This window comes from Protopterus annectens, chromosome 2.part1, assembly GCF_019279795.1.
Source record: "Protopterus annectens isolate FY-2018-M chromosome 2.part1, PAN1.0, whole genome shotgun sequence".
NCBI lineage: Eukaryota > Metazoa > Chordata > Ceratodontiformes > Protopteridae > Protopterus > Protopterus annectens.
Window position 1 is genome coordinate 1,477,642,425 of NC_056729.1, and position 27,988 is coordinate 1,477,670,412.

At 42.2% G+C, this 27,988-nt stretch overlaps 1 protein-coding gene and 1 pseudogene across 2 annotated transcripts in view; one reads left to right on the forward strand and one right to left on the reverse strand.

Annotated features, from left to right (window-relative positions):
• The window catches only part of LOC122794727, a 46,912-nt pseudogene extending 34,175 nt beyond the window's left edge, over positions 1–12,737 (reverse strand).
• GABRD (gamma-aminobutyric acid type A receptor subunit delta) overlaps positions 1–27,988 on the forward strand; it is a 583,111-nt gene that overhangs the window by 468,708 nt on the left and 86,415 nt on the right. The gene's annotated exons all lie outside the window — the stretch shown is intronic.

Genomic DNA, 27,988 nt, shown 5'->3' on the forward strand with positions numbered 1-27,988 from the left:
AAACCAGTCTGGTGGACCCCTGCCATAAACAAGCTATACAATAGAAGGAGGAAACTAGTGCATAAAAGAGTAAAATCCCAGGAAGGTAAGACATCCCTGATCAGTATCAGCAAAAAACTACATTCCCTCATAAAATCATCCAAGGCTAGCTTCGAAAGAAAAATTGCCATGGACTCCAAAGATAACCACAAGGCATTCTTTAGCTATGTCAAGAATCTAAGTGGCAATTCTCAGATCTGCTTAGAGTTAGTGCAGAATGGCACAAAATACATTGAACTGATGGATATAGCCAACATCCTGGCAGATAGGTTCATTGCAAAGTTTACCCCCCTCTCACCCCCAAAAGGGCCCATAACTATACCAGAATAATGTAGTGCCACTGAAATCACAGACACTCAGGTTAAAACAGCCCTCTCCAAAGCCAAAAACACAGCATCAATGGGACCAGACAGTGTCCCAGGCTGCGTCCTATATGAGCTCAAAAATGAACTAACCCCTCACCTAAACACACTGTTTAAACTCAGCCTCTCCACAGGCTACATGCCCACAGAGTGGCTCACAGCAACAGTTATTCCACTCCACAAAGGTGGAGCCACAACAGACCCCGGGAGCTATCGCCCTATAAGCCTGACTAGCCTGGTCTGCAAAGCTATGGAGTGCATCATCATGGATCTCATTAACAGAGACACTGGAAACCTCCAAGCACTGGACCCTACCCTGTTCGGCTTTGTTAAGGGCAGATCATACCTTCTAAACCTGGTGGACTTCTTTGACACAGTTACCAAGGCTATAGACAAGGGAAAGGTGGTCCACACAGCCTACCTAGACCTCACAAAAACCTTCGACACCATTCCCCACTTAGGTATTATAGACAAGCTCACCAGCCTAAACATAAACCCCTACGTCATGAGATGGGTTGCCAACTGGCTCACGGACAGAACCCACATGGTAAGAGTTGCGTGAGCTAGGTCTGACTCTAAACTGGTTAGAAGTGGCATTCCCCATGGCTCAGTCCTAGGACCCCTCCTGTTCGGCATATACTTCTCAAAGGTACAGGCAAGCACAGGAGGACTATGGCTGACGAAGTTCGCAGATGACTGCAAACTAGGGGCTATAATTGACTCTCCGGCTGACACAGACATCCTCCAAAAGGGTCTCATTGAGACAGATACCTGGTGTCAAAACCATGGCCTCAAACTAAATGCCAAAAAGTGCATAGTCATCCTCTTTGGCAAAAACAAAGTACCCACAAACTACCACATAGGTGGTAGTCCCCTAAATACGGAAGACGAAATAAGGGATCTGGAGATCCAAGTAGATAGTAACCTCTCCTTTGATAATCACATTGCCAAAGTGGTTAGAAAATCCTTCTATGTGGCCCACCTAATCACAAAAGGGTTTGCATCCAGATCGAAAGAGGTCATCGGGCCCCTCTACGTATCACTCATCAGACCTATTATAGAGTACAATATCCCATTTGGGATGTACCTTACAAGACACCTGCAACAACTGGAAAGACCACAGAAGTAACTCACCAAGAGGATCACTGGCCTCAAGCAGATGCCCTATGCAGCTCAACTGAAGAAACTCCAGCTGTACTCTGTTGCATACCGCCTACTTAGAGGTGATCTCTGCCTGACATACAAGGCCATGTCCAACCCAGAATTGATGGACATGCTCCACCTAAAGAAAACCATATCCCCTCGAGCCACACGCTCCAGGGATCTAAACCTCACCACAACAATAAATAGGATGTGCTGGAGGGATAGATTCCTGTCCCAGAAACTTCCCATGCTCTGGAACAAGATTCCAATCTAAATTAGGCAGAGCTCCTCGCTAACCCTCTACAGGAGAAACCTTGACGAGTAGATGGGGAACAGAAAGTTTACCCCAGGGATCACTTCAATGGCTGTGCTGTACAGAGGCACAGGGAACTAATCTAAGGGGGCAGTGAAAGCCAACACATTCTGGATAGGCTTATAAATGCCTTCGGGCAGATAGCCTAGTACCTACCTATGAACCTATGAGGATCCACAACTGCATTACCAGTCACACATCTTCTCATCTCTGCTCCCATGCTCAACAGGCAACCTCACACCAACATACACAGACAAGTCAAGCTATTTATAACATGCACATCAGCCACATCCAGGTAAAGTTGCCAGTACAATCTGCCTGTAAGGTATGAAATATGACACTATACGTGATAGGCCTACACATAAAACCCAGTACACCTATCTTGAGAATGATATGCCAGTACCGGTGTCACTGCCTCAGGTATGTGGCATCTCCATTTGTGGTTTGAACAGGCATCTTGTAGTAATTGCCTCATGTATACCAGACTGTATGGCTGCTCATAACTATAGGTGCAGACGTGTCGATGGTCGTTCAAATACACACCTGTGACTAACCAGTCTATAAACCGTAGTTATCTGTTCTAGAATGGAACATACAAATATTCTACTCTGGCTAAATACAACATTGGTACATAGGTCAATATGGCACCCCTTAACTTTCATAGGGTATATATGATCCATAAGAAAACTGTGTCACACTTACCAGGTACAGGACCACGGACTTCGTCCACTCCTGACGAACCTATGAAAAGGTGAAGGAGAGGTATTGTCAGCACCACCAAATGTTGCAGCACTACAAGGTGATATGTGCATATAACCACATGTACAGTACCTACTGTGATACTGGCTGTATTGCTGACATTCTGAGTATGTCTGCACAACTGTGCATAAACCCTAACCCCCCCCGCAATGCAGATACACCTAACACCCATGTACAGGTATGTACAGCATGCCACAATGACTGATACAGTATTACACTGGTGAACACAGTATGCTTACCTGGACACTCTTCTGCTGTGGACACTGGCCCCCACCTCCATGATGTATGGTGTGACGGATGCCTGGGAGCTGTTGTGTGTTCGTAGGTTTGCCAGGAATTCCTCCATGGCTGTGAGTGGATGTTCTGTTGCAGGCCCTCCACCTGCGGAGGCATGATCCCTGGCAACATCAGCTGCCCTTCTTCATGCAGCAATCAGCATATCTGTGACCTGGTGTCAGACCTGCTCATAGGTCCTGTCCTGTCAGCTAATCTGATTGACATCCTGCACAAGGTCTGCCCATAATGCTGCCCTCTGCTTCTGATTATGCCTTCCGCTGGACAACAAGATCTGATGGTGGTGTCTCAGTCCATCCACTAAAATGTCATTCTCCACCTCTGAGAAGGGGGCAGGTCTTTGGCTGTACATGGTTCCTGACAGAAAACAAAAGAGGAACACATTACAGGACCAGATATATGGACAGCCACTATATATATATATATATATATATATATATATATCCAGCACACCAATAATTGCCTGCACTGTACACTGCTCCCTCACACATCATACCCCACAGTCTGGCAACACTCTGTGTGTGTGGATACCACCAAGATAGTAGCAATACTGGGGTATGTCCCTGTGTGCAGTCCACTGTGGTGTTTCCCATAAGGGCAAACTCCCACTATGTCACATGGCCACTGCCAGACAGTTAACAGTGTGCAATTACAGCTGTATGGGGCAGTCCAGTAACATCAGTGTGCCACAATGACTGAAAACAATGCAAACCTGCTGTAGTATATGTTCCCTGTAGGTATCATGCCTCTCAGTTATACAGATGTTTGCAGAATGTCAGGATGTTTGCCTCATAGTTTTGGTCATTTTCACACAAATTGCTGGATCTCTGACAAATATTTAAACACATTCACTGAGGTTGGACCTTTGCCCCCCCATAAATGATGGCTTTGTCCTGGTTTCATGCTGTAAGAGGTTGACAGGTATGTTACACATAGCTGTCAATCAAACAGGGACATATGTCAACAGAAACAGGGACTTAGCCAGAGTACATCAGGGACATTCAGGGACACTTTTAAAATTTTAGAACTATGTATGTGAGACAGTGACAGAATGAGGGGGTGAATTACAATACATCATTTGACATTACAGGAGTGCACACTCTTATTCATTGTCAGTATGTATTATGTGTAATCCACTAGCTTTCCTACAACAGCCAACTGTTGTAGGAGGGATTGATAGGGACAGAGATGAGATGTGATTAAAAATCAGGGACAGTTGAGAGGCATGCCTGTAGGTGTAGGACAGCAAAGTATCACTAACACATCATTACAGTAGATCTAAGACAGGCTTACTGTTGTAATTTGTATTCCTAATGCCTCCATCCTCCCATCCCTGCTGGAGTGCCATACTCCTGTTTTGAACTTCACTTCTGATATACTTTTGGAAATCCGCTCTCCATGTGAGTTAAGTCTCATACAGAGCTGTTCCCCATAAGCAGCTGCTTGCCTTTTTAAGGAACTGCTCATTAGCTGGTAATTGCCTCTGCACCAGTCTGTGGCTTAGAATTGCTAATTGCAGCCAAAACATCTGAATTGCACTATTATTGGCCAATGACTTGCCACCACAGTGCAATATATAAGGCCTTCATGTAGACCTGGGCCCCTTTCTTATTTTTTAATATGGACATCACTGAGGTGTGGAGAGTAAAGCATCACAGATTGTAGGTATCATAACTGTCAACTGTAGAGATTTGTGGAGTATGTCCACAGTTTTGCCTCATATGTGTGGTCAGTGTCCCATGACATAGTGGTCATCAGGAAGTTCACTGGCAAACATTGTGGGTTGATGTCAGTAAGGAAGGAGACACACTTGAGTGTCAGACGTCATACCCATCAGAATATGCATGATAATGCAGTAGCTATTATTCTATTCACCTACTATCTTTGTATGGGCAAATCACTACACATGTCCCTATTTGTGGGCCTTAGCCTCCCCCCATTACATATGGCTGTGTCCAGATCCCTTGTTCTAGGGAGTTGGGAGGTATGGTAGGTCTGTAGCATCTACTTTTATGTACAGCTGTTTATGCAGCTGCAGCCTAGTGCACATAGGGGGGAGTGTGGACACTTTTGAGGACAGCAAGCTGTACGTGTAACTGTGCCAGCTGTGGCAGCCCTGCCGTTATGGCAGAGCCAGGGTAAGGTTACCCTGTAAAGTCCAATGAAGGCATGTAATTGAGGTACATCTGTTATGCAAGGGTGCCAATAACAGAGTAGTAGGTAACATATAGTTAGGCTATACAGATATGTGTAGTGTGTCCCTACCTGCAGGTCTCTGACTTGCAAAAGTGGGTAGCAGTTCATTAACTAGCAGTAACCTGTGCAGCTTAGGATTACATGACTCATTCATTATTTGCTGTCTTCACAACAATGTAATTGAACTGCTAGACAAAACTGGATTTGAACCCAGGACTGTGTGTGGCAACGTGTACTGCATGGAAGTCATTTAACAGACTGCACCACTGAGTCATTGCAAAAGCATGTGCATTTGCAAGGTAGATGTATTCATATACAGGCTGTGAGAAACATTCCTACATCCATCAGTATGTGCATGGCTTTATATAGCTGTATATCTGCGCCAGGTTCCCATTTGTACATATACTTTGCCATTGCTGCCTTAGCAGGTGTCTTTCCACACGGTGCTGATAAAAGAGCACATATACCTGCTATCATAGGCCTCACGTACATCCATTATTATGTCTTTGGCTGTTTACTGGTGTATTATTGCACCAGAGCCCAAAGTACACTCACATTTTTCCCATTAGTTTTTATTTCAGTTACATGCCTAATGAGTGTAAGTGTCATTCAGTATGTTTTGCTGGAAACACCTGTTTTACGTCAGAGCTGTGTAGTATGGTGGGTTAATACAGTGGACTGTAGGTGAGTGGGGCCCGGGTTCAAAACGTGGCAGAGGTGTTCATTTTGTACATGTGTCTAACAATGTAATAATCACATTTAATCATTAAAGCTCATTTAAGATTAGATAAGCGAAGCAGCATGGCATGCCTCACCACGCTGCTTCACTTAACTCCGCGCAACCCCACACTAAAAAAATATAAAGAAAAGAAAAAGGGGGTGATAGGAAAGTGTTGAAATGAGGGCAAGCAGGGGTAAAACATAGTGATAGGCAGTTAGGTATGTGCAGGAAGAGTGCAGGAAACACCCACAGCTATCCATATCTTGTACAGCAACAGCAATGCACTGTGACATATTTTGTAAATGAATTTGGACTCTCAAACCCCAGAGAGAAGAGTGAGGACAACATAAATGTGTTGTCAAGCTAATTAGACCAGATTAGTGGTGTCCAATGGACACGTGTGCGACATGGAAAGCTATGTATGGGGCGATATTTCTTTTCTGGGACAGTTGCCCATTTTTGTAAGGTGAGAGTGGAATGTAGGGGAAGGGACATAGATACATGTGGGGAGGTAAGTTGGCTCGGAGAAGATGCGTTTGCAGACACATGAGACAGACAAGATAACAGACAGGAGGTGTGTGACACATACGTGAGGTAAACACCTTGGATGGGGAGGGTGTTGTGGCACCAAGTCACATGTGCCTCCAGACGGCAGCAGCGTGACTCATGTCCCCACTCATGGGATAGTCGACACTGCTCCTTTACTGCCCTGAGGGTGGTTGTGCTGGAGGCTGGGCGCCAGGGTGAGCTTGCCCCACCAGATCGGCCTGTGAGCTCTCAATCTGGCACAGGTTGTGTTCATAGCTCCAGTGAACAATCATGCACACCATGACCGGCAGTTAATCCTGGGTGACTGCAGCCCCTTCACCACTGCTCCCAGTGGGGGAGGCCGGACCCCATCCCTTCAGGCGGTTCCACCCGACACCACAGGTGGTACGGGGCAGTGGAGGAGGCACCACCGACCTGGGTCCCAGATGTGCTAGGACCCAGTGCCACAGCCAGTTGAGGCAAGGTAGGTGGATCACCAGGAACTGGCCTGCCTCGACATGCTGTGGTAATGGAGGTATAGCAATAAATATAGGTTAGTTATTAACAAAACATTGTTAGTAATAACAGCATGGCAGAACATTGGAAATAACGCAATTACATATTAATGCAAATAATGTGAAACACGACAATAAATAACAGAACAGTCAATATAATAGCATGCCAGTAACAGTTACAGCATAAGGCCAAGAAAATAGGTAATTTAACAGGATATGTTAATGTGCATCCATTGTAATACATAACAGTAGTAACACATGCCCCAATAAACAGTTAATGTAACAACATATGTTAATAGTAAACCATTACCAATGAATAACAGCAATAAATAAATGAAGATAAGGGGTGGGGAGGGAGAGACAATTAGTCTGTTAGTAACAGTACAGCTTACTTCCTTGACAACAGTACTACAATATACTCTATGGGTCTGTGTTTTCTTTATGTTTACAGTGAGTATAAGTCTCCTGTAGCTGATGTAGCACATACATATCTCTCAAGCTATATGCATGGGGCATTATGGGCCAAACGGTAAGAACTGCAGGTAGACACCTCCACAGAACACTTGCACATTACGGCAGTACTACTGCTATATTATACTTGACTGCAGTGACAGTGGAACACACATGCATGAAATACAAAAATAAAGCAGATAGTAGTATGCTATATATCAGTACAATAATGCTGGAGTACACACTTTATTGTTAGTAGGTTGAAATATCGGTGAAGTCAATAAACAATATCAGTTCATGGGGTGGGCTACCTCATCCATATACCTTGCTTATCGGATGTTTGTGAATGACAGAGCACTATGTGAACAATATTGGCCTAGAGACAGCCTTGACCAGTATTATATGAGTTAAACAAAACAATTGGCAGCCATTACATTTGCATTCTACAGCTATTACAGTGTTATAATTGAGTGTAGCACCTTACCTTATAGTCTGAATGCATACAGCTCTACTGCAATGATTGCAACAACACAATCCTGATGTACACCATTTTCCTTGGTGGTATTGGTATTGTTTCATGTTTTATTGAAGAACAGTTGTCATTAATTATTTCTTGCAATACAGCTCTAATTTCAAATTTATTACACTACAGGCTTTATTGTATATACTTTAATGCAGCTACTAGTATTGTTTCATGTTTTATTGCAGAGCAGTTGGCATTATTCATTTCTTGCAATACAGCTCTAATTCCACATTTATTGCACTACAGACTTTATTGTATATACTTTAATTCAGTTACTGGTATTGTTTCATGTTTTTATTGCACAAAAATTGGCATTATTCATTTCTTGCAATATAGCTCTAATTCCACATTTAGTGCACTACAGACTTTATTGTATATATTTCCATGCAGTTACTGCTTAACCCTTTCTTGCGTATTTCATTACACTTAGCATAATACATCTGTACTCACCGCACTCACAGTGCAACCTGGCCTGGCACCCAGTGTACGACTTGACATTGTGAGCCATCTCTTCTGCAGCTGTTGGGAGTGAACCACACCATTATGCATACCAGTTTTGCAGACATTCAGATTAGATATTGGTGAAACAGAGGTGAAATTGCTTACATACTTGTGGGGCATCCCCTGTCCGAGCTTCTTGGACCCAGGTGTCCAAGAGTTCCCCCTTTATTCGTTTCAGGTCTTCATGGTGATGACGACACTGCTCACCTGTGCAGGGAATGCCAGTCACACTGGTGAGATCTCTGGCTAGTCGGTCCCAGGCCTCCTCCTTACACTCTGAGCCCTGGAAATTCACCTGCAGCAGCTGAATTTCATGGTTTTTAACTAGGAGTCCAGCCATGACCCTGGACTCCAGAATGCCCCAACGCTACACCCAAAAGTGTGCATCTTCACCAACAACCATAGTACCCTTCAGTGACAGAACTCCAACTGATTCTGCTGTATTCCCACCTACTGGGCTTGATATAGGCTGTTTTCCCCCCTTAAACATCATTGGGCAACATTCAAAAAATCACCACGTCACTTAGTATTGTGCAAACCAGCGCAGCTGAGCTGAGAAGCGTGAAAACTCACAGAACCATAGTCTTAGAACAGGTTAGCAGTGCACACACCAGCCAAGCATAGCTGAGCAGCGCACAAATATTGGCAGCCATTATCACGTTTATGCAGCGTTTAGCAAGTCTAAGCAGATTTCAGCAGAGCTTAGCAGAGTGCAGCAGAGTCATATATTAAATTAGTCTGTAAAATTTGTATATTAAAACTAAATACCAATTTCCCTTCCATGTCTTCAAACCCTGGACCTACTGCACATGAAGCCATCACTGTACCCATTTAGCTACGTGGATATTATGAAAGCCACTATATCTTCATATATACCACTAAGCTACGCTGAACTCTGCACTGCATTGCGCAAACACGCTTAAATACACTTAAATATCACATTTAAATAAATAATTAATGACATCTGGTTTCTATTTTTAGATATCTGGCAGGTGTCTGCTGTCTTATCTGTGTTGCTGCTTAGCATTGCTGCGCTCCTTGCTGTACTGTGCAAACATGCTTTTTTTTTTTTTTTTAAATAATTAAATAATAACACACTACCACAATGTAGGGAGTGCCTTACTCCTCTGCGGATATGGCCATCTCTACACCACTCCCTGCACTGATTCAATAAGCGTGTTCCTCGGCTCTCCCTTGGCAACATGACATTAGTATGCGTGCGCGCTGCCGAGGAGGAACCGTGTACACACACATGGTTATATTCCATGTCGGGTCTACACTGTGTCTATTTGGATTTTATTAAATTCTGGGGGTTACCTTACAGTTTTGAATCAAACCAGAGATGCAGTGTCTGTAAGAAATATGCTTTATTAGCTCCTGTAGGAAGAGTGGAAGTGTTTCATGGTTTTATGGCTTCCAGGAGTTGCAGCAGATCTTAGCAAGCCACTGCATTTGTGTATTATTGGCACATAGGTGCTAAATCCTAGCAGTTTCTAGCAGTGGGGGGTTGCATGGGAACCAGAAGTCAGATGACCAGATGTATGTGATGTCATTCTGTAATCTAAGATAAAAATAATGTTTTAATACTAGTTGAGACTGAAGTCTCATGGCAGTCTGTTTTTGGAATCTGACATCAAAGGATCACTCACCTACTTCATCTTGTCTTGCTCTAGTAAGAGACCAGAGAATAGTAGCTCTTGAGATCATTCATGAAAATATAATGAGATTAGTTAGGTATTGTTTTTCTGTAACTGTGTAAACTGGTCCACCTGTGTTATTTTTCATATTTCCTGTGATGAAACTCTGGCGTTTATTGTAAATAGATATTTAGTATTTTTGTGTTATTTTATTATTTATTGTTAAATGTATTTAAGCGTTTCATTGTGGCTGGTCCTTTAGAGAGTATTTTAACGTTTGAGAGTACTCATATCTGTTTGATGACTTTGTGGTCACTCCTGAAAACCTTACTAAATTGGTCGAACTACCATTCATATTAATATTAATATTAATTTCACTCAGTATAATTGGGTACCGTTGTAAGAGACTTAGAGTAGCTGGCTTTGGAGTGTCGCAGTAACTAGTCTAGGCAGAAGGGGGCATAGCTAATAAACCTCTGCCAGCCTTTCCCAAGTATGTGTGTGTGAAAATCAAATCTCAAGGAGTGTGTGTGTGTGTGTGTGTGTGTGTGTGTGTGTGTGTGTGTGTGTGTGTGTGTGTGTGTGTGTGTGTGTGTGTGTGTGAGCTACTTGGAGCAAGGACATGAAGCACTGGTTTCACAGAGAGACTGATGGACGACTTGGCCACTCTGCTGAGGAATTAACTCTGCAGCTGTGCCAGTGAAGAGCCTTACTGGGGAACTGGTGAGAGACAGAGAGAGAAACCCAGACCCCAGGGTGAGTATGTTCTCTCTGTGCTCCTAAGGGAAATTGTGCTTGATGCAGGCAGCTGCATTTAGAAATACTGGGTGTATTCCATTTTTGTTCAAAGTAAAAATCGCTGTCCAGTGCCAGTGGTGAGAATTCAGGCTCCTTGATTACTGTCCCAGAGTGGGGATGTCACAGCTCCTCTGAGGCTTTCAAGGATCTACATTTGGCTTGTGCTGTTCCTTTGCTGGAAAGATAAGCCCCCCCCCCCCAAAAAAAAACTTCAATTTAATAATGTTGCTTATTATTTATACTTTTCTCTTTAGGAAAGTTATTTCAAAGCTAGGACATTGTCTTTTAATGGACTGTCATGAGACTTTAATGTACTTTTAAACAGAAGAGCTGTTTTTTCCAGTCAGTTTAGAAGTTGTTTAAAGTAAATGAAAACCATTTTTCTGTGGAGAAATTGTATTTATTTTACTTTGTGGGGTTGGCATAATGTTTAAAGTGCTTTTTACTGTACTTATCTGGGGAAAAAGTGACTTATTAAAGATTTTTTATTTTTACTGGCATTTGCTGCTTGACTTCTGTGGGAAAGAGGCACCATTTCTGGCTTGACTGTAGAACAAACTGTCGGTCCCACAATCAGTACTTTTTCCAGACAAGAAAGAAAAAGTTAAACAAACAGGCTTTTCCAAAACAGCAGGCTAGCAGTTTGCCTCAGCTGCATGTGGGTTCCTTTGCTGTGAACATTTATTGTACTTAAGATCACTCATCTTTTACCCATAATCCCTCTGGTGTAGCACCTATAACGCCTATAGCTACCATGGACTGGGGGTTAACCACATCCTCTGTGCTTCTTGGGGTCCTCTCAGTGGACAAGGGAGAGCCAACATCCTGCCTTGTTAGCAAGCTATAAATTTAGAGACCAGCTTTCGCTATATAAAGCTCCTTCTAGAATATTTTAAACCTGAAGAAGATAGAATTGCCCAATTGATCAAAGAGAAACAATCAGAGTTGGAGAAAGTAAACTTTACCCCTTATCAGATTAGCAAATTGGAGACTTTGCAATTCAGTATTAACATCTATGAGTCCAAGATAAAAGAGCAGAAAATTAAGAAACTGAACAGAGATGTCATGGATTTCAAGCAAAGAAGAATTTTCGAATGGCCTAGAGAGGAGCGTACAGGGGAACAGAGATTCCAAACTCTACCCAACAAAAGCACAAATTCTATTACCACTAATGTGAATTCCATTACACCATTGTGTATTGGTAATGAGAACCAACCATTCAACCAAGTATCAGAGGAGCAACATAGTAGTGCTCTGGATGTTAATCGAGAGAATATACCAGGGAATACTGTCTTGGGGGCCATACCTAAGAAAAATGGTACGCATCTCACTCCATCTGCTACCTTGCCGATTTTTTTGAAACAATACCAATACAAGAACCAAAGGTCGCAGAGCCAGGATCGAAAAAGGAAGAAAACATTTATGGAAAAGGATCACTGGTAGTTAACATTTCTAAACATATTCTAACACCTGCTGAGCAATCCATTTTAGAAAAGGGTTTGACCTTTATTCCTGCTTTTAGATCAAGTTTAGACAAATTTGTCATTGATCTAAAATGTTTTTGACGGAATGTGACTTTAAAGAGCATTTTTGGGAATAAACAGGAGCAGCATACTAAATTAAAAAAAACAAACACTTTTGTACCAGTTAGTCATCCGGCAGTTGAATTATTCACCAGACTGTGTACGAATGAAGTTGAAAAACTGAGAATGGAACCGCATACCAAGCATTATAGGAATATAACATCTACTGAGAAGGAAGCAATATGTTCTGTGCAACAAAATAAAAATATCACTTTGAAACTAGCTGATAAAGGCGGAGCCATAGTGGTTATGGACACGGTATGGTACCTAAATAATAATGGAGGACATGCTGAAGGATTCCAAAACATACACAGAGGTTACATCTACTAAGATAAATCAGGCTGTGAATAAAGTTGCTTCTTACTTGAATGACATGGTCCTACAAAGACAAATTGATATGGAACTATATAGCTTCTTGGATGTTTCCAAACCCACAATTCCATGTATAAACAGACTTCCTAAGATACATAAAGATTTTTTGAATCCACCCTTACTCTCAGGCCAAGGATGGGTCACTGAGAACATGTCCCTGTATGTGGAGAAAGAACTGAGAGAACTTTTAAGTTCTTATGAAACAGTATTAAAAGACACGGATGACTTTTTAAACAAATTAAATACAGTTATGGATAGTATAACAAATAATTGTGGCCTCTTGCTAACTACTCTAGATGTCAATAGTCTCTTCACCACAATCCCAAATGATATTGGAATAGAATCAGTAAGGAAAATGTTATCATCTAAGAAGACATCAATGGAAACTCGGACCATTTGTGATCTGCTCGAACTAATTTTGGAGAATAATTACTTTATACATGGTGAGAAAAATTATCTACAGAAATGGGGGGTAGCCATGGGCACCCCCTGTGCTAATAGCTATTCAGATTTAGTTTTAGTAGGATGGGAACTACAACATGTCCTACACACAAATAATCCATGGTATAGTAACATCTTAAATTATGGACGTTTCGTTGATGACCTGTTTATCTTATGGAAAGGTGATGTTGAACAATTTCAACAATTTCATAAATATCTTGATGCCACCACTTCATATCTGACATTTAGAGTAAACCACTCCAGACATGTGGTGAGCTTTTTGGATGTCAATATTAGACTTAATGAGACAGGAAACCTGGATTTTGAGCTATATAGAAAATGTACATGGAGAAACCACTATCTGCTGAAGAGCAGTATGCATCCCAGGCAGATTACAAAGAATATTATGATCAATGAAGTTAACAGGATTTACAGACGTTGTAACCAAGAGTCCACACGAAACAAAGAAATACAGTTCCTACAGAAAAATCTCAAAGAGTGAGGTTATAAAGAACAAGACCTACAACCCACCATCAGAGAACGAAATGAAAAACCTACACAAGAGAACACTAAAACCAGACTTCTCTTAACTTATAGTACCGACAATCATCAAATCAAGAAAGTGATAGCCCAATTTTGGCCAGTTCTTACACAAGACCCACAGTTAAAGGAAATTGTTGGAGAAAGGCCACAATTTAGTTATAAAAATAAAAAGAATATAAAAAGATTGCTGTGTGTTAACCATCATAATAGGATTCCAGTAATAGGAAGAAAAGGCACTTTTATGTGTGGTAATTGCAATATATGTTCACTTATTCACAGCAGTAACCGGTTTGAACATCCAATAACCAATAGAGAATATATATTTGATGTAAAAGCAACATATACATCACAGAATGTCATCTACTTGGCCACATGTAAATCCTGTTCATCATTTTACATGGGAAAAACTAATCAAATGTTTAAAAAATGTGTACAAAGACATCAAAGGGACATCATTAATAAAGACATACATAATGCCTTGGCTTCCCATATACAAGCCAATAGAGGACATTTGTTTTTGTTTAAAATCATTGAGAATATCTATACTGGACCAAGAAAGGGTGATATCGAGAATGTGACCGAGTTAAGAGAAACAAAATGGATAATTAACTTGAGAGCGGATCAACCTCCAGGTCTGAATAGTGTCATTCCTTTAAAACCAGTCTTAAAATTGAGAAGACCGACTGTAAAGAAATAGTATAAAAGTGTGTCTCTTGTTGTGATTAATTATCAAGTTCCCCTTTTAATGGATTTCTCTGAAGGAGACCTATTATTGAGTGAATAAGTACCACATTCATCGTAGAATCCTTCCTTGCCAACTAGGAATGCGCTTCCCACTGGACTCAAGGACATTTTGGATTAATTATTTTCTCATCATTTTTCATTTTTGACTGAACATACTTGAACTTTGATCATTTGGGTGGGCTTAATCTCATCTAGCTGTTATGCTTTATTCCTAATAAGATAACGAGCCGCCATATATAGAATAAACGCATTTACGATTATCTGAAGGAGTCTAATGCATCTCAAGAAGATTCCTTTTGATAAGATATAGAAAATGTTTGGCATCAATATCAGTTTTGAAAGCCTTTGGAGTGATAAGTTATATCATCTGAGATGTGCCCAATCAACTCTCTCCATCATCCTTCCACGCTATGATTTTGATTGGGCTTGAACCTATCTAACAGTTAGGATTAGTCATTTTCTTAGTCAGAGAGCTCGTGTTGGCTACTTACAACTGGCAATATAACTGTGGTTTTTTACACAACATGATCATGGTAGAAATGTGCTTTTGTATAGAAATATATAGGAACTATCTTGACAATTAATTTATAAAGAAGTTCCATTGTTGGTGGCAAGTGATTCCTTTAAATAACGGTACTGCAGTTGTAATCAATTATTATTGCAAGAATGCATATGAATTAAGGATTGGTCATTTTTCCTGATAAAAGAGTTCTGATTGGCCACCCATACTTGGTAGCATATTTGTGATTTTCTCCCATAATAAGACCATGGTGGTAAGCCGACTTAGTATTCAACTATGTAGGAACTCTTATATGCATGAAAGTCTACATGTTATACTGGTGGTGATATTCACCCATTTCATTTAAGACAAGGTAATATATGTCGCATCTAATCATTAACTTAATAATGTGAAGCACGATACTGAAGCATCGTATGCTATCAGATTGATAAACCAGAATTGGTCCTTTTCATAAATCTGGAACTCTGCTTGGTTAATTACATCTGGCATTTTATTATGGATTTTTCTATGCCATACAATGCACAAATTTCTCGTGCAACTTGAAGTTAGACCGGGGATCCAGGATTGGCTACTTTTATAAATCCAGAAAGTTAATTGGACAATCTCGTTTGGTAGTCCACTTATGGATTTCTCCATGTTACGATCTTGTTGAAATTCGATTGTGCAACTAATGCCACAATAGCCCTCCAGATGACACGTTTCTAAACTCCGCAGAGGAGCCCTTAGAGTACTTAATAAGGGCGCTTCGGATGATTACATGTTATACTGGTGGTGATATTCATATTTAAGAAAAGGCAATACATGCCGCTTCTAACTATCAACTTAATAATGCGAAGCATGATACAGAAGCACCGTATGCTATCAGATTGATAAAGCAGGATTGGTCCTCTTCATAAATCTGGAACTCTTGATTGGTTAATTCCATCTGGGAGTCTACCATGGACCTCCCCATGCAATACGATGCACAAATTTGCCGTAAACTTGAAATCAGACCGAGGATCTAGGAATGGTCATTTTTATAAATCTAGAAAGTCAACTGGACGATCTTGTTTGGTAGTTTATTTATGGATCTTTCCATGTCAAGATCTTGTGGAAATTCGATTGTGCAATCAATACTACAACAGTTCTCCTGACAACAAGTCTTTGAATTCCGTATAGGAATCTTTAGAGTACCTAATAAGGGCGCTCTGGATGATGACATTTTATTTTTCTGAAAAGCAGATAATGCAGCTGGAACTAGCTGTAAATTTAATGGTGCGGTATATGAGAATATAACACACTCGAATGCCATGATTGGTCTAAAAGCCGGAATAGGCAAAAATGATCGGCTGTGTTTGCAGCCTGTAAGTGTCAAGAGATGAATCAAGCCTATTAATTTTTTGTGACTTTTTAAAAGTCATTATTTTAACTTTTAACTTATTTTTATTTAACAGAACTAACATTTGAACATTAAGTAAGAAGTCTTGCATTTTTAAAGAGGGTTTTGAAAATGTAAATATATCACTGTCAGTTGTATACGAATGACCGCTGAAGCAAACAACTTATTTTTTAAAGGTTCTCTTGTATTGGTTACAATCATTCCTTTGAGACATCTGATTGGATATATCACCTGTCCAATCTACATTTCATTTTCTAGAGTTAACAGGAGACCTGTCGGCAATATGTGACTGCCTATAGTTCTGTATATGTATAGTAGATGAGGTAATTCTACAATTGATAGGTTCTGAACAATTCTCACAGTTCACTGATTGGACAACGAATTAATAACCCACCATTTAAATTTGAACACACAGTCCCATACTTCATTACGATGTGAGGAAGATTTTATCGAAAGCGCGTATCGTATACTAACCAAGGGACTTTTTTTGTTTTTGTTTTACTTTTGTTTTCATTAAATAGTTTTACGTTAACTTTTCACTGTTGGACTTCCTTTGAGACGCACTAGCATTATTGCAGGACGTTAGCTCTGGTGAACCAACTGTCATTGTCTTCTTTACTGTTTTTTAGGCAGTTCACCACAGCAGAGGGAGAGTCTATTTTTACATTATCCTAGGAAAGCTGATGCTACCACTAATAACACTATTGGCCCTATTTTCCTGTCAAAAAGAAGAAGAAAACTAAGAATATATCCACTCCTCAACTTTCATTAGACAGGAATAGTTTAGTGGGTCTGCCTCAGGATTTAATTCAGGCTATTGATCCTGCTTATAAAGTAGTTTCTGGTAAAAGGAATACTTCCTTCCTTCCTGAAGAGATTCAGGACATATACAGGGTTTTCTCCCCAGATTTCTGATTCAGACTCAAAGGAGAGATCAGTTTCTAATTCTTCCCATAGGGGTCTCTCTTTCTCTGACATTACTTTTAGAATGTGCCAGTGTTTTCAGTCGGAGAACACTGAGATCTCCCAGTCCCTGAGAAAGTATGAGCTGTTACAGAAGTAATTTCAGAACCTGCACCCTTTCCTCCAATTTTATCTGCCTTGGAGATGTGTGTGTACTGCCTGAACAAAGTTCCTTAATCTTTTAAGTTTTTATGTACTCCTCCAAAACCTGATCCAGCAGCTATAGCTCTTCCACTGCTAAATACTTAGTTAATTACAACCCTACTATTTCTGGTAAGGATGGGAAGATTATAAATATGGGAGAAGAGTATGCTTCTGCAACTTTGATTTTCAGAATTTTGAATTGTCACGCTTATATGTTAAGTTTTGTCCTGACTAATTGTGAAAGAATGAAGCATGTGTTAGCTACAGTTTCTTCTTGTGTGGAAAAATCTGCTTTAAATAATTTCATTTATTTTATTGTTCAAGTCACTATTCATTGTATACAGTGTTTGTATGACCCTGTTGATTGTTGATATTTCTTCAAAGGCTGTAGCCACTGGTATTGTTTTGGGGAGGTTTGCATGGCTGCATTTTCAGAATCTCCTAGAAGATGTTAAAAATAAAATGTTAAATTCTCCTTTGGACAGAGATTTAGTTTTTGGATGCTCTGCTTCCGAGGTAATCAAAAACTGTGGTGTAAAAGGTAAGCTGACACAGGGAATCCTAAGATTTTTCAGCCTTCCTTTTCATAGGTTCATAGGTTGGTACTAGGCTATTGGTCCTAGGGCCTATACAAGCCTAGCCAAAAAGGTGCACTGGCTTTCGCCGCCCAAGAAAATTATTTTCCTGTGCCCCTGTCAAGCAGAACCACAGAAGTGATCCCTGGGGTGAATTTCCTATTACCCATCCAATCATCAAGATTTTTCTTGAAGTGTGCTAATAAGGAGCTCTGTTTGACATAGATAGGGAGTCTTTTCCAGATTATGGGAAGTCCCTGGGACAGGAATCTATCCCTCCAGCATGTTCTGTTTATTGTGGTGACAAGGTTTAGGTCCCCTAGAGCATGTAGCTCGGAGGGACTGGGAATTCTTTAAGTGGAGCATGTCCAACAGCTCTGAGTTTGACATAGCTTTGTATGTTAGGCAGAGATCACCTCTGAGTAGGCAATATGTGACAGAGTAAAGCTGGATTTTTTTTGAGTCAGTCTGCGTAAGGCATCTGTTTGAGGCCAGTAATCCTCTTTGTGAGGTATTTATGCGGCCTTTCCAGTTATTGTAGATGTCTTGTGAGGTACATACCAAAAGGGGCATTGTACTCTATAATGGGTCTAATGAGTGATGAGCAGAGGGGAACAATGACCTCTTTTTTTCTGGATGAGAAACCTTTTGTGATGAGGTGTGCCACATAGAAGGATTTCCTGACCACTGTGGCGATGTGATTATCAAAGTTGAGACTACTGTCCACCTGTGTTCCAAGGTCTCTTATCACACTTTCGGTGTTAAGTAGACTACCGCCTATGTGGTAGTTCATGGGTACAGAGTTTTTACCAAAGGGGATGACGATGCATTTTTTGGCATTGAGCTTGAGACCATGGCTTTGATACCAGGCATCTGTTTCAGTGAGGCCCTTTTGTAGGATGTCCACATCGTTAGGAGTTTCGATTATGGCTCCTAGTTTGCAGTCATCTGTGAATTTAGTTAGCCAGAGGCCTTCTGTGTTAGCCTGTACTTCAGAGAAGTAGATACCAAACAGGAGAGGACCTAGGACTGAACCCTGTGGTACTCCACTTGTCACTTGTCTGAAGTCTGATTTGGAGTCTGCTACTTTCACAGTGTGGGTTCTGTCAGTAAGCCAGTTGGCAACCCATCTTGTGACATAGGGATTTATACCTAGTTTAGTGAGTTTATCTATAATTCCAGAGTGGGGGATGGTGTTGAATGCCTTGGCGAGATCTAGATAGGCTGTGTGAAGCACCTTACCCTCATGTATGGCTTTGGTGACTACTTCAAAGAAGTCTATCAGGTTTAGGAGACATGATCTGCCCTTTACAAACCCGAACTGTGTGGAGTCCAGAGTTTGGAGATCTCCAATGTCTTTGTTTATGAGTTCCATGATGATACTTTCCATGGCCTTGCAGACCAGGCTCGTCAGGCTAATGGGGCGGTAGTTCCCAGGGTCTGTTGTGCCCCCCCCTTTGTGGAGTGGGATAAAAGTCTTGGTGTGCCATTCAATGGGCACAAAGCCTGAGGTGAGGCTATGATTGAACATGGTACTTAGGTGGGGTGCCAGTTAATTCTGTAGTTCCTGTAGAAGGCAGCCTGGGATGTTGTCAGGTCCCATGGATGCTGTGTTCTTGGCTTTGGAGAGTGAGGTTTTTACCTGTGCAGCTGTGATTACAGGAACTTTGCATTCTTCCGGTATAAAGATGTGCCCTTTAGGGGGTGAGAGGGGGGTAAAGTTAGCACTGAACCTATCTGCCAGGATGTTGGCAATATCAGTTGGTTCTGTATATTTAGTGTCATTGTGCTGTAACTCAGAGCCGATCTGAGTGTTGCCATTGAGATTCTTGACATAGCTATAGAATGCTTTGTGGTTGTCTTTAGAATCAGTGGCAATTTTGTTTTCATAACTAGCTTTGGAGGATTTTATGAGGGCTCTCAGTTTCTTACTGAGGCTGACCAGGGAGTTCCTCCAATCATGGGATTTTACTCTTTTTTGCAACAGTTTCTTTCTTCTGTTGTAGAGTTTGTTGATGGCAGAAGACCACGAGATTGGCTTCCTTTTTTTGGAGTATAGCATCTTGGTTCTGTTAGGGATAGCACGATCCATGCACTCGTGTAAGTGCTTATAAAGTGCATTTGTGTAGGATTCAGCAGTCGTACCTCTATTGTCCATCTGCATGGGTGTCGTGATGTTTGCCACTTCTGTCTTAAGAAGCGTGAAGTTGGCTTTGGAGAAATTTTTTACGGTTGTTTTCCTAATGGGGAAGGGAGTGGGATGTGGGTGTCTAGGGTGATTAGCTTGTGGTTGGATCTGACCAATGAGGAGCTGACTTCTGGTGTGGAACACCGGTCGCCCATGTTGGTGATGACCAGGTCTAGGATATTGCAGCCCCTGGTGGGGGTGTGGATAAGTTGATCCAAGGCATTGGAATTGATGATTTCCAGAAAACGTTGAGCAAAAGAGTTGGTAGACGAGTAGTTTTCCCAGTTAATGGTAGGATAGTTGAAATCACCCAGTATTAGAGTGTTGGGTTGTACCTTAATATTTTCCAGTGTATCAAGAAAAGAGGAGTGGGAATCCTGGGGCATGGTGGGGGGTCTGTAGCAAGCTATAATCTGGATTGCAGTTTTGCCCAGAATTAGCTGAACTTGGATAATCTCGGATTCATTATGCTGAGCAACTAGCCTGGAGGTGTGGATATCCTTAATGAATATGGACACTCCTCCACCTTTAGTGTTTCGGTCCGGGTTTGGTGGCCGAAAGGTGTGGTATGAATTATAGCCTGGTAATGCAGGGGTGCTTTCTGGAGCTTTGAACTAGGTTTCTGTCACTGCACAGATGTCAATGTTCTCCATTTTAAGGAGTGCCTCGAGTGTGTGCATTTTGAGGTTTAGACTTCTAGCATTGAGTAGCATTACCCTCTGATTTTGCTTGCTTGTACCTGTTACGTTGGTGAATTTTGCACATTTTCCAAGGGTTCTCTTAACTCCTTATCCAGTTTTGATAAGAAACAAAATAAACAGTCTCAAAAAATGCAGGTAAACAGATGTTTAGCAAGAAATGACAAGGGGGTTCCAGGAAGAATTCTGGAAACTCCGAAAACCAAGGATAGTGCAATTACACATAATGATTGTCCCTCCACTGTGGCACCCTGATGTTCATCGTGCATTACAGCTGCAGTAGTTACATATGGGTTTTCAGCCGGCAGGCGGTCCCTCGGTCGGCCGAATTCCAAAGTCTTGGTCCGGCGTCGGTTGTTGTCGCGTACTCTTCTGACGTCAGGAAGGCTAGAGTATAAAAGACACAGCCGACGCCATCTTCTCCAGTCTTTTTTGCCGCGCGGTGCCCGAAGCAGAAGCAGTTCGCAAGTGCCGGTCGGCCAGCTCCTGAATTACGAAAGAATTTCGGAACCGAAGTCTTCATTAAAGCTAAGTACCCCGTTGGGGAACCTTTTCTTGCCTCAGACCGATGTCAGAAAAAGTTAATAATTGTATTTCTTGTGGGAAGCAAATACCGCATAAGGATTTCCATTCCCTTTGCATACCTTGTTTGGGCCCAGACCACGACGTCTCGGGCTGCCGCTTTTGTGCTACCTTCAATAAACGCACTATCAAGCGTCGGGCGGAGTTCGCCCAACACTATTTTGGCAAAGCGTTTAATTATAAAATGTCGTCGGATACTCCGACTACCGCTATGTCCAGAAAACGCAAAGAAAAGGACCGTCAGTCGAGAACTGCGGTCTCCACCGACACCACGCCGAAACAAGCTCCACGTGGGCCGGTTCTCAGTGAGACGCCTTTGCAGTCCCTGACTACCGACGACACTCCCTCGGCGGGGTCTTCTGTACCTGAGACCGCTGGTTCTTCGGTCCTTTCCCAAACTACTACCGAAGCACCTGTTCATGTCGAACCCACCAATGTGGATAGATCAACATTCAGTCATGGTGTATTTAGGCCTTCATCTTCCTTCTCCATCAAGGCCTTTACAAAAGCAAAATCAGCCAAGCAACTTTCTAGGCCTGCCTCACAAGGCCCAAGACCTGGGCCCACGCCTAAGAAGCACATGCTTAAAATGGCTGAAGACCTGATCACTCTTATTAGAGGCTCACAGGCCCCTCCTGACAAGAGACCCAGAGTAGAGGAGGATTCTCCTCCTTCTGACCAAGATTCCATTTTATCAGAACATTCTGATGCTGAAGAACAGTCTTATTCTCCTTTTGAGGATTCGGATGCAGAGCAGTCCATTCCTTCTGTATCTCCCCCTGAGGATTTTTCCTTTGGGGAAACTTTACACTCCTTGAGAGAGCACTTCCATTGGGAAGGCCAAGATTTTTCTGATTCCAAGAAAAGGCTCAGGGAATTCCTCTGGTTACCTCAGCATAGGCCCCTGGCTATTCCTCCTGTTTTGGAGGTTTTAGATGATGTATACTCGGAGGCCTGTTTAAATCCTGATTCTCTGCCTCCTGCACCAGTTAAGCCGGATAGGTATTACAGAGTTCCTAATTCTCATCAGTTCCTCTATAAAGGCCATAATGCAGATCCTGAAACCATTTCTCAAGGCCCTAAAGGAATTAAGGCTTCCACGGCCAAGAACCCACTACCTTCGGAAAGGGAATCTAGATCTCTAGAAAGGTGGGGAAAAAAAGTTTACACCTCGGCCACCCTTGCCATGAGGGCCTTAAACTGCCAGTTTCATATGATTAAATATCAGCAATTTCTGTTATCACAATTAAAAACAAAAATGTCACAACCTGAACAACCAGATTTAAAAGAGTTGCAGGATATGATGCATAGTGCTGAGCAAGTGGGCAAGCACACCTTACAATGTGGTTATGATGCACTAGAGGCCTCCAGCAGATCAGCCGCCACTGGAGCAGTCATTCACAGACATGCATGGCTAAGGGAACAAAATCTTCCAGATCAAGTGAAAGCAAAAATTCTAGATGCACCATTACATAAGGATGTTCTTTTTGGTGGTAATGCTGAGGATATTTTACGTAAAATGGAAGAAAAGGCAAAATCTATGCAGACTGTCAAAGCTTTCTTACAGGTTCAGCCACCAAGGTTCAGCAGGAATTGGCCATCAAAAAACTGGTCCTTTCCAACGACTGACAAAGCCCAAAGGGGCAGATACAGACGCGGAAGGGGCAGAGGACAAACCCAAGGATCCTACAGAGGCAGACAATGGCAATCACCTACACCAAGAAGTGGTGACGACAGTGCACAGCAGTACAGAAAGCAAACTCAATGACTCCCTCATTTCCATGCCAAGCAGAATTCAACTGGCAGCACCTTTGGGAGGAAAACTGGCACTATTTGCAAAAAATTGGCATATTGTCACAACAGACAAATGGATTCTGGACATAATAAACAGAGGCTACAAATTTCATTTCCACACTCTTCCAAAAATGAGAGGCATGCCAAACCTACCACAAAATCAAAGGGTAGAGGCACAACTACAAATTGCAAAGCTCCTAAACATGGGGGCTATACAAAAGGTACCTACGCACCAAAAAGCACTAGGTTTTTATTCAAGGCTTTTTCTGGTGCCAAGAAAAGGAAGCGACTGGAGACCCATTCTGGACTTATCCATTCTCAACACATTTCTTCTAGTGCCAAAATTCAAGATGCTCACACTACAGCAACTCCTTCCCATGCTGGGCAAGGGGTTTTGGCTGGTAACATTGGACCTCAAGGAGGCATACCTGCATGTCCCAATCAGACAAAGTTGCAGAAGATACCTCAGATTTCTTGCAGGTTCAAAACACTATCAATTCTCTGCATTGCCCTTTGGCTTATCTACTGCGCCCAGAGTATTCACCAAGTGCCTGGCATCAGTGATTGCATACTGCAGACTTCAAGGGATACAAATTTACCCTTATCTGGACGACTGCCTGATCCAAGCGGACAGCAAACTCGTACTTCTCAAACATCTGGCATATGTGACACGTTTACTGCTTTCTCTGGGATACACCATCAACAAGGAGAAATCAAAACTAACACCCTCTCAGAAAATTACCTTCCTGGGTGCCAACTTGGACACAAACACTCAGATGGCTTACCTAACAACAGACAAACAAGGGCAACTATCTCACTACTTCAAAATGCTTGCAAAAAGTACCAGGCTTACTGCAAGGAAAATCCTGCAGGCTCTGGGATTCATGGCATCTTGCATTCTTCTAATCCCATGTGCAAAGCTGCACACGAGGAAACTTCAATGGTACCTAAAAAATCTATGGTCTCAACACAGTCACAGCTTAGAAGTGGAGATTCCAATAATTCCCTGCCTACAAAAGGAATTCATATGGTGGGCTCAAGCATGCAAAGTAAACAAAGGCCTCCCATTCTGCAAGCCTCAAGCTATACAAGTCATAACCACAGACGCCTCAGATTACGCCTGGGGGGCGCACATGAAGGACAGGTGCATTCAGGGCAGATGGCACAAAACAGAAAAGCACCTTCACATCAATCAAAAAGAAATGCTGGCAGTAATAAAGGCATTTTCAGCTTTCAGAGAATTCCTGCATCCAGGACAGCTGCTCATAAGAACAGACAACACCACAGTAATGTGGTACATAAACAAACAAGGAGGGACTCATTCATATCCCTTGTGCAGATTAACCATGACTCTTTGGAATCTAGCTCTGGAAAGACAAATAGAACTCCAGGCTCAGTACCTACCAGGAATGGAAAACACACTGGCAGACACTCTGAGCAGGCATATGACAGACCCTCACGAATGGAGGCTACATCCAGACGTATTCACAGAGATTGTCCAAGCATGGGGAAGGCCAGACATAGACCTTTTTGCCTCCCACAAAAATCATCAATTAAAAAGTTTTGCTCAAGGACCTTCCACCCAAAGGCTTGGAAAGTGGACGCCTTTCATTCACATGGACAACTTGGTCAGTTTATGCATTCCCACCACTACCTCTGCTGCCCAAGGTGCTTCTGAAAGCAAGAACAGACAAGCCAAGGATGATACTGATTGCTCCAGATTGGCCGAGACAACATTGGTATCCACTATTGAGGAACCTAACACACACTCCTCCGTGGCCCCTGCCTCTAACACCTCTACTGCTGACGCAGAACAATTTCAAAACTCTTCACAGTCAGCTGAAAACTCTCAGTCTAGCTGCATGGAAAATCCCTTAACTTCACATCAGGCACTACTCTCCAAAGAAGTGCAGGATGTCATTTTGGAGGCTAGAAGACCATCTACAAGAAAAGCTTACTCCGCAAAATGGAAGCGGTTTTGCTGTTGGAATTAAGAAAGAGGACAGGATCCTAGAAAATTAAACCTGCCTCAGATGTTACAGTACCTAACTGAACTTTTGAACAAGGGACTTTCCTTTTCCTCAATCAAGATACATGCCTCAGCAATATCTGCAGAATTCAACATGGATCCTCCTTTATTCTCACACCCTCTACTGCGACAGTTCCTCAGAGGGGCTAAGAACATAAGGCCTCCAAGGAAACAACCAGTACCAGCTTGGGACCTTAACTATGTACTGGAAAAATTGACATTGCCTCCTTTTGAACCAGCTGCTTCAGCAGAATTACAATATTTGTCCTGGAAAACAGCTTTTCTACTGGCCATCACTTCAGCTCGTAGGGTTTCTGAGTTACAGGCCCTCATGGCGGTGCAGCCATTCCTAATATTCCATCAGGACAGGGTTTCCCTGCGTACTAACCCCTCCTTTATGCCTAAAGTAGTATCTAGGGTAGCCCTAAACCAGGCCATCCACCTTCCTACCTTCTACTCTAATCCTCAAAACAAAGGGAAAGGCTGCTTCATTCTTTAGATATCCATAGGCAGCTACGTTACTACTTGGACAGAACCAAGTCATTTAGAAAATCAGATCAACTCCTAGTTTCCTATGCTGTGGGGGGTCAAGGGAAACCTGTAACTAAACAGACCATTTCCAAGTGGATTGGTCACTGCATACGCTTTTGTTATTCCCATCATGGAAAGCTCGTACCTACTGGTATCAGATCTCACTCCACTAGGGCCACAGCCACCTCTACAGCCTTCCTCAGAGGAGTGCCTACTAAAGAGATCTTGGAGGCAGCCACTTGGAGTTCTGTACATACTTTCACAAAGCATTACCATCTGCCTTTATACTCCAGAACTAGAGCAGGCTTTGCCACTGCAGTTTTGCAGGGCATTCTAGCTCAACCCAGTTCCAGATAGTACCTACCACCCTATACATAGCTTTGGGATTCTACCCATATGTAACTACTGCAGCTGTAATGCACGATGAACATAGTACAGTTTTGTACCTACCATAAATGTAGATGTTCGAGGGCTATTACAGCTGCAGTACAGGTTTCCCACCCTCCTTCCCTCTTGGTAAGACCTTGGGGTTTGAATACCTATTCATACCTGCTGACTGGGTTATCCTACTATGTTTTATTTGCTTACATTTGTGTATTACACTAATTTATGTATTGCCTTCCTTTTGGGGGCACCTGACATCTGGGGCAAGAAAGACTGAAGAAGATGGCGTCGGCTGTGTCTTTTATACTCTAGCCTTCCTGACGTCAGAAGAGTACGCGACAACAACCGACGCCGGACCAAGACTTTGGAATTCGGCCGACCGAGGGACCGCCTGCCGGCTGAAAACCCATATGTAACTACTGCAGCTGTAATAGCCCTCGAACATCTACATTTATGGTAGGTACAAAACTGTACTTTTTATCTTTCAAAATGCCTGAATGTCCACATTTTCTCTTTGTCAACAGATAGCTTCAGACAAATGGGTTCTCTGTTCATCCAGATTTCAGGCATTTCTTATGGTTTTGTGTGTTTGGAATAAATTATAAGTTTTGTGACTTACTTTTTGGACTATCTGCTGCACCAAGATTGTTCTCAAAGTGTCTAGCTCCAGTTATAGCTCATTGCAGACTACATGGTATCCACATTTTGCCATATTTAGACAACTTGCTTATCCTTGCGGAGTCTTTTTCAAAGTGTCAGTTATTTCTCTCGTGAGTGAGAGATCTCTTACATGAACTGGGATTCCAAGAGAACATTCAAAAGTCTTTCTTGAATCCTTCTTACAGAATTGTTTCTGGGATGCCTACTAGACACCACAGTTCACTACTTTTCTTTCACAGGAAAAATAGATCTATATCTAGATCTGTTTTTAGGGTTTTCCACTCAGACATTGGTCACTGCAAGGAAATACCTCAGGATTTTGGATCTCATGGCTTCTATGGAAGATTTAACAGCCAGCAGGCTTCCAAAGCTTCAAGGCACCTTCCATGCTCCAAAACTGTCAGGCAGCTTGAGCAGAGTATGATACCCTGGCAAGACTCTATATGAGAAAGATACAGTGGTATTTGAAGTGTCTTTTTTCCCAGCACCGACACATTTTGTGTTTTTAAATCACAGTGCTGGAGTTTGTCAGAAGAGAAGTTTCAGGAGGGGTAAAAGTGCAAAGTGTGAGGTGCACCAATGACAGAAGCAAGCATATAAATGTAAAATAGATGATTGCCCTGATCAAGGCACTCAACTCTCTGAATCATCTTTGGTCCTCAGCCCCTCTGCAGGTTGTTACAGACAGTACCACAGTCATGTGATACATCAACAAGCAAGGAGAAACCAGGTTGTAGCTAATTAGTTCTGCTGTCCTTGTCAGAAGGCGATCACTTGGGCAAAGGAAGGAACTGAGATGGCTTCTCAGAGGCTGCAGACACGACAGAGGGATCAGCAGCAGGACATTTATACAGGAAAACAATCCTCAGGAACCCTATAAAACCTGTCAGGCTTTTTGGGAGCAGGGGCAGAGAATCAGAAGTGCGAGAGGCATTGGAAAAAGCGTTCAGCAAAGCAGCCAAAACAGGAGGAATAGCTGCAGGTTTAGGGGATTCCAAGTGCAGCAGCTCATAGTACCGCTTATGGAATCAGAGACCTGAGTGCAATCCCACTTAAAAAAAATCCATCATCCTAGAGAGT